Here is a 12,974-nt window from a genome sequence, read left to right as displayed (position 1 = left end):
ACGCTTTCTTTCGCCAAGACAGTGCGTTTCTCACTGTTACATGCATTTGAATGGGGAACTCGACCGAAACAAAGTATAAGTTTTCATTATGTGAATAACTTGGAAATCTTAGCTCAAACAGCTGCAAAACCTGTTTGCCCAGCACGGAGACCTTGAGTTCTATAATATAAAGCCATAAACATGTGTATCCGAGTCTTCTATCAAAAGTTACAGCTATTTCTATGAAGTTGTACAAAAACGCTTTCTTTCGCCAAGACAGTGCGTTTCTCACTGTTACATGCATTTGAATGGGGAACTCGACCGAAACAAAGTATAGGTTTTCATTATGTGAATAACTTGGAAATCTTAGCTCAAACAGCTGCAAAACCTATTTGCCCAGCACGGAGACCTTGAGTTCTATAAGATAAAGCCATAAACATGTGTATCCGAGTCTTCTATCAAAAGTTACAGCTATTTCTATGAAGTTGTACAAAAACGCTTTCTTTCGCCAAGACAGTGCGTTTCTCACTGTTACATGCATTTGAATGGGGAACTCGACCGAAACAAAGTATAAGTTTTCATTATGTGAATAACTTGGAAATCTTAGCTCAAACAGCTGCAAAACCTGTTTTCCCAGCACGGAGACCTTGAGTTCTATAATATAAGGCCATAAACATGTTTGTCTGAGTCTTCTATCAAAAGTTACAGCTATTTCTATGAAGTTGTACAAAAACGTTTTCTTTCGCCAAGACAGTGCGTTTCTCACTGTTACATGCATTTTGAATGGGGAACTCGACCGAAACAAAGTATAGGTTTTCATTATGTGAATAACTTGGAAATCTTAGCTCAAACAGCTGCAAAACCTGTTTGCCCAGCACGGAGACCTTGAGTTCTATAAGATAAAGCCATAAACATGTGTATCCGAGTCTTCTATCAAAAGTTACAGCTATTTCTATGAAGTTGTACAAAAACGCTTTCTTTCGCCAAGACAGTGCGTTTCTCACTGTTACATGCATTTGAATGGGGAACTCGACCGAAACAAAGTATAGGTTTTCATTATGTGAATAACTTGGAAATCTTAGCTCAAACAGCTGCGAAACCTGTTTGCCCAGCACGGAGACCTTGAGTTCTATAAGATAAAGCCATAAACATGTGTATCCGAGTCTTCTATCAAAAGTTACAGCTATTTATATAAAGTTGTACAAAAACGCTTTCTTTCGCCAAGACAGTGCGTTTCTCACTGTTACATGCATTTGAATGGGGAACTCGACCGAAACAAAGTATAAGTTTTCATTATGTGAATAACTTGGAAATCTTAGCTCAAACAGCTGCAAAACATGTTTTCCCAGCACGGAGACCTTGAGTTCTATAATATAGGGCCATAAACATGTTTGTCTGAGTCTTCTATCAAAAGTTACAGCTATTTCTATGAAGTTGTACAACATAGCTTTCTTTCGCCAAGACAGTGCGTTTCTCACTGTTACATGCATTTTGAATGGGGAACTCGACCGAAACAAAGTATAAGTTTTCATTATGTGAATAACTTGGAAATCTTAGCTCAAACAGCTGCAAAACCTGTTTGCCCAGCACGGGAACCTTGAGTTCTATAAGATAAAGCCATAAACATGTGTATCCGAGTCTTCTATCAAAAGTTACAGCTATTCATATGAAGTTGTACAAAAACGCTTTCTTTCGCCAAGACAGTGCGTTTCTCACTGTTACATGCATTTGAATGGGGAACTCGACCGAAACAAAGTATAAGTTTTCATTATGTGAATAACTTGGAAATCTTAGCTCAAACAGCTGCAAAACCTGTTTTCCCAGCACGGGAACCTTGAGTTCTATAAGATAAAGCCATAAACATGTTTGTCTGAGTCTTCTATCAAAAGTTACAGCTATTTCTATGAAGTTGTACAAAAACGCTTTCTTTCGCCAAGACAGTGCGTTTCTCACTGTTACATGCATTTGAATGGGGAACTCGACCGAAACAAAGTATAAGTTTTCATTATGTGAATAACTTGGAAATCTTAGCTCAAACAGCTGCAAAACCTGTTTGCCCAGCACGGAGACCTTGAGTTCTATAATATAAAGCCATAAACATGTGTATCCGAGTCTTCTATCAAAAGTTACAGCTATTTCTATGAAGTTGTACAAAAACGCTTTCTTTCGCCAAGACAGTGCGTTTCTCACTGTTACATGCATTTGAATGGGGAACTCGACCGAAACAAAGTATAGGTTTTCATTATGTGAATAACTTGGAAATCTTAGCTCAAACAGCTGCAAAACGTATTTGCCCAGCACGGAGACCTTGAGTTCTATAAGATAAAGCCATAAACATGTGTATCCGAGTCTTCTATCAAAAGTTACAGCTATTCATATGAAGTTGTACAAAAACGCTTTCTTTCGCCAAGACAGTGCGTTTCTCACTGTTACATGCATTTGAATGGGGAACTCGACCGAAACAAAGTATAAGTTTTCATTATGTGAATAACTTGGAAATCTTAGCTCAAACAGCTGCAAAACCTGTTTGCCCAGCACGGGAACCTTGAGTTCTATAAGATAAAGCCATAAACATGTGTATCCGAGTCTTCTATCAAAAGTTACAGCTATTCATATGAAGTTGTACAAAAACGCTTTCTTTCGCCAAGACAGTGCGTTTCTCACTGTTACATGCATTTGAATGGGGAACTCGACCGAAACAAAGTATAAGTTTTCATTATGTGAATAACTTGGAAATCTTAGCTCAAACAGCTGCAAAACCTGTTTTCCCAGCACGGAGACCTTGAGTTCTATAAGATAAAGCCATAAACATGTTTGTCTGAGTCTTCTATCAAAAGTTACAGCTATTTATATGAAGTTGTACAAAAACGCTTTCTTTCGCCATGACAGTGCGTTTCTCACTGTTACATGCATTTGAATGGGGAACTCGACCGAAACAAAGTATAAGTTTTCATTATGTGAATAACTTGGAAATCTTAGCTCAAACAGCTGCAAAACCTGGTTTCCCAGCACGGGAACCTTGAGTTCTATAAGATAAAGCCATAAACATGTGTATCCGAGTCTTCTATCAAAAGTTACAGCTATTCATATGAAGTTGTACAAAAACGCTTTCTTTCGCCAAGACAGTGTGTTTCTCACTGTTACATGCATTTTGAATGGGGAACTCGACCGAAACAAAGTATAAGTTTTCATTATGTGAATAACTTGGAAATCTTAGCTCAAACAGCTGCAAAACCTGTTTGCCCAGCACGGGAACCTTGAGTTCTATAAGATAAAGCCATAAACATGTGTATCCGAGTCTTCTATCAAAAGTTACAGCTATTCATATGAAGTTGTACAAAAACGCTTTCTTTCGCCAAGACAGTGCGTTTCTCACTGTTACATGCATTTGAATGGGGAACTCGACCGAAACAAAGTATAAGTTTTCATTATGTGAATAACTTGGAAATCTTAGCTCAAACAGCTGCAAAACCTGTTTGCCCAGCACGGAGACCTTGAGTTCTATAATAAAAAGCCATAAACATGTGTATCCGAGTCTTCTATCAAAAGTTACAGCTATTTCTATGAAGTTGTACAAAAACGCTTTCTTTCGCCAAGACAGTGCGTTTCTCACTGTTACATGCATTTGAATGGGGAACTCGACCGAAACAAAGTATAGGTTTTCATTATGTGAATAACTTGGAAATCTTAGCTCAAACAGCTGCAAAACCTATTTGCCCAGCACGGAGACCTTGAGTTCTATAAGATAAAGCCATAAACATGTGTATCCGAGTCTTCTATCAAAAGTTACAGCTATTTCTATGAAGTTGTACAAAAACGCTTTCTTTCGCCAAGACAGTGCGTTTCTCACTGTTACATGCATTTGAATGGGGAACTCGACCGAAACAAAGTATAAGTTTTCATTATGTGAATAACTTGGAAATCTTAGCTCAAACAGCTGCAAAACCTGTTTTCCCAGCACGGAGACCTTGAGTTCTATAATATAAGGCCATAAACATGTTTGTCTGAGTCTTCTATCAAAAGTTACAGCTATTTCTATGAAGTTGTACAAAAACGTTTTCTTTCGCCAAGACAGTGCGTTTCTCACTGTTACATGCATTTTGAATGGGGAACTCGACCGAAACAAAGTATAGGTTTTCATTATGTGAATAACTTGGAAATCTTAGCTCAAACAGCTGCAAAACCTGTTTGCCCAGCACGGAGACCTTGAGTTCTATAAGATAAAGCCATAAACATGTGTATCCGAGTCTTCTATCAAAAGTTACAGCTATTTCTATGAAGTTGTACAAAAACGCTTTCTTTCGCCAAGACAGTGCGTTTCTCACTGTTACATGCATTTGAATGGGGAACTCGACCGAAACAAAGTATAGGTTTTCATTATGTGAATAACTTGGAAATCTTAGCTCAAACAGCTGCGAAACCTGTTTGCCCAGCACGGAGACCTTGAGTTCTATAAGATAAAGCCATAAACATGTGTATCCGAGTCTTCTATCAAAAGTTACAGCTATTTATATAAAGTTGTACAAAAACGCTTTCTTTCGCCAAGACAGTGCGTTTCTCACTGTTACATGCATTTGAATGGGGAACTCGACCGAAACAAAGTATAAGTTTTCATTATGTGAATAACTTGGAAATCTTAGCTCAAACAGCTGCAAAACCTGTTTTCCCAGCACGGAGACCTTGAGTTCTATAATATAGGGCCATAAACATGTTTGTCTGAGTCTTCTATCAAAAGTTACAGCTATTTCTATGAAGTTGTACAAAATAGCTTTCTTTCGCCAAGACAGTGCGTTTCTCACTGTTACATGCATTTGAATGGGGAACTCGACCGAAACAAAGTATAAGTTTTCATTATGTGAATAACTTGGAAATCTTAGCTCAAACAGCTGCAAAACCTGTTTTCCCAGCACGGAGACCTTGAGTTCTATAATATAAGGCCATAAACATGTTTGTCTGAGTCTTCTATCAAAAGTTACATCTATTTCTATGAAGTTGTACAAAAACGCTTTCTTTCGCCAAGACAGTGCGTTTCTCACTGTTACATGCATTTGAATGGGGAACTCGACCGAAACAAAGTATAGGTTTTCATTATGTGAATAACTTGGAAATCTTAGCTCAAACAGCTGCAAAACCTATTTGCCCAGCACGGAGACCTTGAGTTCTATAAGATAAAGCCATAAACATGTGTATCCGAGTCTTCTATCAAAAGTTACAGCTATTTCTATGAAGTTGTACAAAAACGCTTTCTTTCGCCAAGACAGTGCGTTTCTCACTGTTACATGCATTTGAATGGGGAACTCGACCGAAACAAAGTATAGGTTTTCATTGTGTGAATAACTTGGAAATCTTAGCTCAAACAGCTGCGAAACCTGTTTGCCCAGCACGGAGACCTTGAGTTCTATAAGATAAAGCCATAAACATGTGTATCCGAGTCTTCTATCAAAAGTTACAGCTATTTATATGAAGTTGTACAAAAACGCTTTCTTTCGCCAAGACAGTGCGTTTCTCACTGTTACATGCATTTGAATGGGGAACTCGACCGAAACAAAGTATAAGTTTTCATTATGTGAATAACTTGGAAATCTTAGCTCAAACAGCTGCAAAACCTGTTTTCCCAGCACGGAGACCTTGAGTTCTATAATATAGGGCCATAAACATGTTTGTCTGAGTCTTCTATCAAAAGTTACAGCTATTTCTATGAAGTTGTACAAAATAGCTTTCTTTCGCCAAGACAGTGCGTTTCTCACTGTTACATGCATTTGAATGGGGAACTCGACCGAAACAAAGTATAAGTTTTCATTATGTGAATAACTTGGAAATCTTAGCTCAAACAGCTGCAAAACCTGTTTTCCCAGCACGGAGACCTTGAGTTCTATAATATAAGGCCATAAACATGTTTGTCTGAGTCTTCTATCAAAAGTTACATCTATTTCTATGAAGTTGTACAAAAACGCTTTCTTTCGCCAAGACAGTGCGTTTCTCACTGTTACATGCATTTGAATGGGGAACTCGACCGAAACAAAGTATAGGTTTTCATTATGTGAATAACTTGGAAATCTTAGCTCAAACAGCTGCAAAACCTGTTTTCCCAGCACGGAGACCTTGAGTTCTATAATATAAGGCCATAAACATGTTTGTCTGAGTCTTCTATCAAAAGTTACAGCTATTTCTATGAAGTTGTACAAAAACGCTTTCTTTCGCCAAGACAGTGCGTTTCTCACTGTTACATGCATTTTGAATGGGGAACTCGACCGAAACAAAGTATAGGTTTTCATTATGTGAATAACTTGGAAATCTTAGCTCAAACAGCTGCAAAACCTGTTTGCCCAGCACGGAGACCTTGAGTTCTATAAGATAAAGCCATAAACATGTGTATCCGAGTCTTCTATCAAAAGTTACAGCTATTTCTATGAAGTTGTACAAAAACGCTTTCTTTCGCCAAGACAGTGCGTTTCTCACTGTTACATGCATTTGAATGGGGAACTCGACCGAAACAAAGTATAGGTTTTCATTATGTGAATAACTTGGAAATCTTAGCTCAAACAGCTGCGAAACCTGTTTGCCCTGCACGGAGACCTTGAGTTCTATAAGATAAAGCCATAAACATGTGTATCCGAGTCTTCTATCAAAAGTTACAGCTATTTCTATGAAGTTGTACAAAAACGCTTTCTTTCGCCAAGACAGTGCGTTTCTCACTGTTACATGCATTTGAATGGGGAACTCGACCGAAACAAAGTATAAGTTTTCATTATGTGAATAACTTGGAAATCTTAGCTCAAACAGCTGCAAAACCTGTTTTCCCAGCACGGAGACCTTGAGTTCTATAAGATAAAGCCATAAACATGTTTGTCTGAGTCTTCTATCAAAAGTTACAGCTATTTATATGAAGTTGTACAAAAACGCTTTCTTTCGCCAAGACAGTGCGTTTCTCACTGTTACATGCATTTGAATGGGGAACTCGACCGAAACAAAGTATAGGTTTTCATTATGTGAATAACTTGGAAATCTTAGCTCAAACAGCTGCAAAACCTATTTGCCCAGCACGGAGACCTTGAGTTCTATAAGATAAAGCCATAAACATGTGTATCCGAGTCTTCTATCAAAAGTTACAGCTATTTCTATGAAGTTGTACAAAAACGCTTTCTTTCGCCAAGACAGTGCGTTTCTCACTGTTACATGCATTTGAATGGGGAACTCCACCGAAACAAAGTATAAGTTTTCATTATGTGAATAACTTGGAAATCTTAGCTCAAACAGCTGCAAAACCTGTTTTCCCAGCACGCAGACCTTGAGTTCTATAATATAAGGCCATAAACATGTTTGTCTGAGTCTTCTATCAAAAGTTACAGCTATTTCTATGAAGTTGTACAAAAACGTTTTCTTTCGCCAAGACAGTGCGTTTCTCACTGTTACATGCATTTTGAATGGGGAACTCGACCGAAACAAAGTATAGGTTTTCATTATGTGAATAACTTGGAAATCTTAGCTCAAACAGCTGCAAAACCTGTTTGCCCAGCATGGAGACCTTGAGTTCTATAAGATAAAGCCATAAACATGTGTATCCGAGTCTTCTATCAAAAGTTACAGCTATTTATATGAAGTTGTACAAAAACGCTTTCTTTCGCCAAGACAGTGCGTTTCTCACTGTTACATGCATTTTGAATGGGGAACTCGACCGAAACAAAGTATAGGTTTTCATTATGTGAATAACTTGGAAATCTTAGCTCAAACAGCTGCAAAACCTGTTTGCCCAGCACGGGAACCTTGAGTTCTATAAGATAAAGCCATAAACATGTGTATCCGAGTCTTCTATCAAAAGTTACAGCTATTTATATGAAGTTGTACAAAAACGCTTTCTTTCGCCAAGACAGTGCGTTTCTCACTGTTACATGCATTTTGAATGGGGAACTCGACCGAAACAAAGTATAAGTTTTCATTATGTGAATAACTTGGAAATCTTAGCTCAAACAGCTGCAAAACCTGTTTTCCCAGCACGGAGACCTTGAGTTCTATAATATAAGGCCATAAACATGTTTGTCTGAGTCTTCTATCAAAAGTTACAGCTATTCATATGAAGTTGTACAAAAACGCTTTCTTTCGCCAAGACAGTGCGTTTCTCACTGTTACATGCATTTTGAATGGGGAACTCGACCGAAACAAAGTATAGGTTTTCATTATGTGAATAACTTGGAAATCTTAGCTCAAACAGCTGCAAAACCTGTTTTCCCAGCACGGAGACCTTGAGTTCTATAATATAAGGCCATAAACATGTTTGTCTGAGTCTTCTATCAAAAGTTACAGCTATTCATATGAAGTTGTACAAAAACGCTTTCTTTCGCCAAGACAGTGCGTTTCTCACTGTTACATGCATTTTGAATGGGGAACTCGACCGAAACAAAGTATAAGTTTTCATTATGTGAATAACTTGGAAATCTTAGCTCAAACAGCTGCAAAACCTGTTTTCCCAGCACGGGAACCTTGAGTTCTATAAGATAAAGCCATAAACATGTGTATCCGAGTCTTCTATCAAAAGTTACAGCTATTCATATGAAGTTGTACAAAAACGCTTTCTTTCGCCAAGACAGTGTGTTTCTCACTGTTACATGCATTTTGAATGGGGAACTCGACCGAAACAAAGTATAGGTTTTCATTATGTGAATAACTTGGAAATCTTAGCTCAAACAGCTGCAAAACCTGTTTGCCCAGCACGGGAACCTTGAGTTCTATAAGATAAAGCCATAAACATGTGTATCCGAGTCTTCTATCAAAAGTTACAGCTATTCATATGAAGTTGTACAAAAACGCTTTCTTTCGCCAAGACAGTGCGTTTCTCACTGTTACATGCATTTGAATGGGGAACTCGACCGAAACAAAGTATAAGTTTTCATTATGTGAATAACTTGGAAATCTTAGCTCAAACAGCTGCAAAACCTGTTTGCCCAGCACGGAGACCTTGAGTTCTATAAGATAAAGCCATAAACATGTTTGTCTGAGTCTTCTATCAAAAGTTACAGCTATTTCTATGAAGTTGTACAAAAACGCTTTCTTTCGCCAAGACAGTGCGTTTCTCACTGTTACATGCATTTGAATGGGGAACTCGACCGAAACAAAGTATAAGTTTTCATTATGTGAATAACTTGGAAATCTTAGCTCAAACAGCTGCAAAACCTGTTTGCCCAGCACGGAGACCTTGAGTTCTATAATATAAAGCCATAAACATGTGTATCCGAGTCTTCTATCAAAAGTTACAGCTATTTCTATGAAGTTGTACAAAAACGCTTTCTTTCGCCAAGACAGTGCGTTTCTCACTGTTACATGCATTTGAATGGGGAACTCGACCGAAACAAAGTATAGGTTTTCATTATGTGAATAACTTGGAAATCTTAGCTCAAACAGCTGCAAAACCTATTTGCCCAGCACGGAGACCTTGAGTTCTATAAGATAAAGCCATAAACATGTGTATCCGAGTCTTCTATCAAAAGTTACAGCTATTTCTATGAAGTTGTACAAAAACGCTTTCTTTCGCCAAGACAGTGCGTTTCTCACTGTTACATGCATTTGAATGGGGAACTCGACCGAAACAAAGTATAAGTTTTCATTATGTGAATAACTTGGAAATCTTAGCTCAAACAGCTGCAAAACCTGTTTTCCCAGCACGGGAACCTTGAGTTCTATAAGATAAAGCCATAAACATGTTTGTCTGAGTCTTCTATCAAAAGTTACAGCTATTTCTATGAAGTTGTACAAAAACGCTTTCTTTCGCCAAGACAGTGCGTTTCTCACTGTTACATGCATTTGAATGGGGAACTCGACCGAAACAAAGTATAAGTTTTCATTATGTGAATAACTTGGAAATCTTAGCTCAAACAGCTGCAAAACCTGTTTGCCCAGCACGGAGACCTTGAGTTCTATAATATAAAGCCATAAACATGTGTATCCGAGTCTTCTATCAAAAGTTACAGCTATTTCTATGAAGTTGTACAAAAACGCTTTCTTTCGCCAAGACAGTGCGTTTCTCACTGTTACATGCATTTGAATGGGGAACTCGACCGAAACAAAGTATAGGTTTTCATTATGTGAATAACTTGGAAATCTTAGCTCAAACAGCTGCAAAACGTATTTGCCCAGCACGGAGACCTTGAGTTCTATAAGATAAAGCCATAAACATGTGTATCCGAGTCTTCTATCAAAAGTTACAGCTATTTCTATGAAGTTGTACAAAAACGCTTTCTTTCGCCAAGACAGTGCGTTTCTCACTGTTACATGCATTTGAATGGGGAACTCGACCGAAACAAAGTATAAGTTTTCATTATGTGAATAACTTGGAAATCTTAGCTCAAACAGCTGCAAAACCTGTTTGCCCAGCACGGAGACCTTGAGTTCTATAATATAAAGCCATAAACATGTGTATCCGAGTCTTCTATCAAAAGTTACAGCTATTTCTATGAAGTTGTACAAAAACGCTTTCTTTCGCCAAGACAGTGCGTTTCTCACTGTTACATGCATTTGAATGGGGAACTCGACCGAAACAAAGTATAGGTTTTCATTATGTGAATAACTTGGAAATCTTAGCTCAAACAGCTGCAAAACGTATTTGCCCAGCACGGAGACCTTGAGTTCTATAAGATAAAGCCATAAACATGTGTATCCGAGTCTTCTATCAAAAGTTACAGCTATTTCTATGAAGTTGTACAAAAACGCTTTCTTTCGCCAAGACAGTGCGTTTCTCACTGTTACATGCATTTGAATGGGGAACTCGACCGAAACAAAGTATAAGTTTTCATTATGTGAATAACTTGGAAATCTTAGCTCAAACAGCTGCAAAACCTGTTTTCCCAGCACGGAGACCTTGAGTTCTATAATATAAGGCCATAAACATGTTTGTCTGAGTCTTCTATCAAAAGTTACAGCTATTTCTATGAAGTTGTACAAAAACGTTTTCTTTCGCCAAGACAGTGCGTTTCTCACTGTTACATGCATTTTGAATGGGGAACTCGACCGAAACAAAGTATAGGTTTTCATTATGTGAATAACTTGGAAATCTTAGCTCAAACAGCTGCAAAACCTGTTTGCCCAGCACGGAGACCTTGAGTTCTATAAGATAAAGCCATAAACATGTGTATCCGAGTCTTCTATCAAAAGTTACAGCTATTTCTATGAAGTTGTACAAAAACGCTTTCTTTCGCCAAGACAGTGCGTTTCTCACTGTTACATGCATTTGAATGGGGAACTCGACCGAAACAAAGTATAGGTTTTCATTATGTGAATAACTTGGAAATCTTAGCTCAAACAGCTGCAAAACCTATTTGCCCAGCACGGAGACCTTGAGTTCTATAAGATAAAGCCATAAACATGTGTATCCGAGTCTTCTATCAAAAGTTACAGCTATTTATATGAAGTTGTACAAAAACGCTTTCTTTCGCCAAGACAGTGTGTTTCTCACTGTTACATGCATTTTGAATGGGGAACTCGACCGAAACAAAGTATAGGTTTTCATTATGTGAATAACTTGGAAATCTTAGCTCAAACAGCTGCAAAACCTGTTTGCCCAGCACGGGAACCTTGAGTTCTATAAGATAAAGCCATAAACATGTGTATCCGAGTCTTCTATCAAAAGTTACAGCTATTCATATGAAGTTGTACAAAAACGCTTTCTTTCGCCAAGACAGTGCGTTTCTCACTGTTACATGCATTTGAATGGGGAACTCGACCGAAACAAAGTATAAGTTTTCATTATGTGAATAACTTGGAAATCTTAGCTCAAACAGCTGCAAAACCTGTTTGCCCAGCACGGAGACCTTGAGTTCTATAAGATAAAGCCATAAACATGTTTGTCTGAGTCTTCTATCAAAAGTTACAGCTATTTCTATGAAGTTGTACAAAAACGCTTTCTTTCGCCAAGACAGTGCGTTTCTCACTGTTACATGCATTTGAATGGGGAACTCGACCGAAACAAAGTATAAGTTTTCATTATGTGAATAACTTGGAAATCTTAGCTCAAACAGCTGCAAAACCTGTTTGCCCAGCACGGAGACCTTGAGTTCTATAATATAAAGCCATAAACATGTGTATCCGAGTCTTCTATCAAAAGTTACAGCTATTTCTATGAAGTTGTACAAAAACGCTTTCTTTCGCCAAGACAGTGCGTTTCTCACTGTTACATGCATTTGAATGGGGAACTCGACCGAAACAAAGTATAGGTTTTCATTATGTGAATAACTTGGAAATCTTAGCTCAAACAGCTGCAAAACCTATTTGCCCAGCACGGAGACCTTGAGTTCTATAAGATAAAGCCATAAACATGTGTATCCGAGTCTTCTATCAAAAGTTACAGCTATTTCTATGAAGTTGTACAAAAACGCTTTCTTTCGCCAAGACAGTGCGTTTCTCACTGTTACATGCATTTGAATGGGGAACTCGACCGAAACAAAGTATAAGTTTTCATTATGTGAATAACTTGGAAATCTTAGCTCAAACAGCTGCAAAACCTGTTTTCCCAGCACGGAGACCTTGAGTTCTATAATATAAGGCCATAAACATGTTTGTCTGAGTCTTCTATCAAAAGTTACAGCTATTTCTATGAAGTTGTACAAAAACGTTTTCTTTCGCCAAGACAGTGCGTTTCTCACTGTTACATGCATTTTGAATGGGGAACTCGACCGAAACAAAGTATAGGTTTTCATTATGTGAATAACTTGGAAATCTTAGCTCAAACAGCTGCGAAACCTGTTTGCCCAGCACGGAGACCTTGAGTTCTATAAGATAAAGCCATAAACATGTGTATCCGAGTCTTCTATCAAAAGTTACAGCTATTTATATAAAGTTGTACAAAAACGCTTTCTTTCGCCAAGACAGTGCGTTTCTCACTGTTACATGCATTTGAATGGGGAACTCGACCGAAACAAAGTATAAGTTTTCATTATGTGAATAACTTGGAAATCTTAGCTCAAACAGCTGCAAAACCTGTTTTCCCAGCACGGAGACCTTGAGTTCTA

This window comes from Astatotilapia calliptera, chromosome 13, assembly GCF_964374335.1.
Source record: "Astatotilapia calliptera chromosome 13, fAstCal68.1, whole genome shotgun sequence".
NCBI lineage: Eukaryota > Metazoa > Chordata > Actinopteri > Cichliformes > Cichlidae > Astatotilapia > Astatotilapia calliptera.
The sequence above is the reverse complement of the archived record's forward strand: the minus strand, read 5'-3'. Positions refer to the sequence as shown.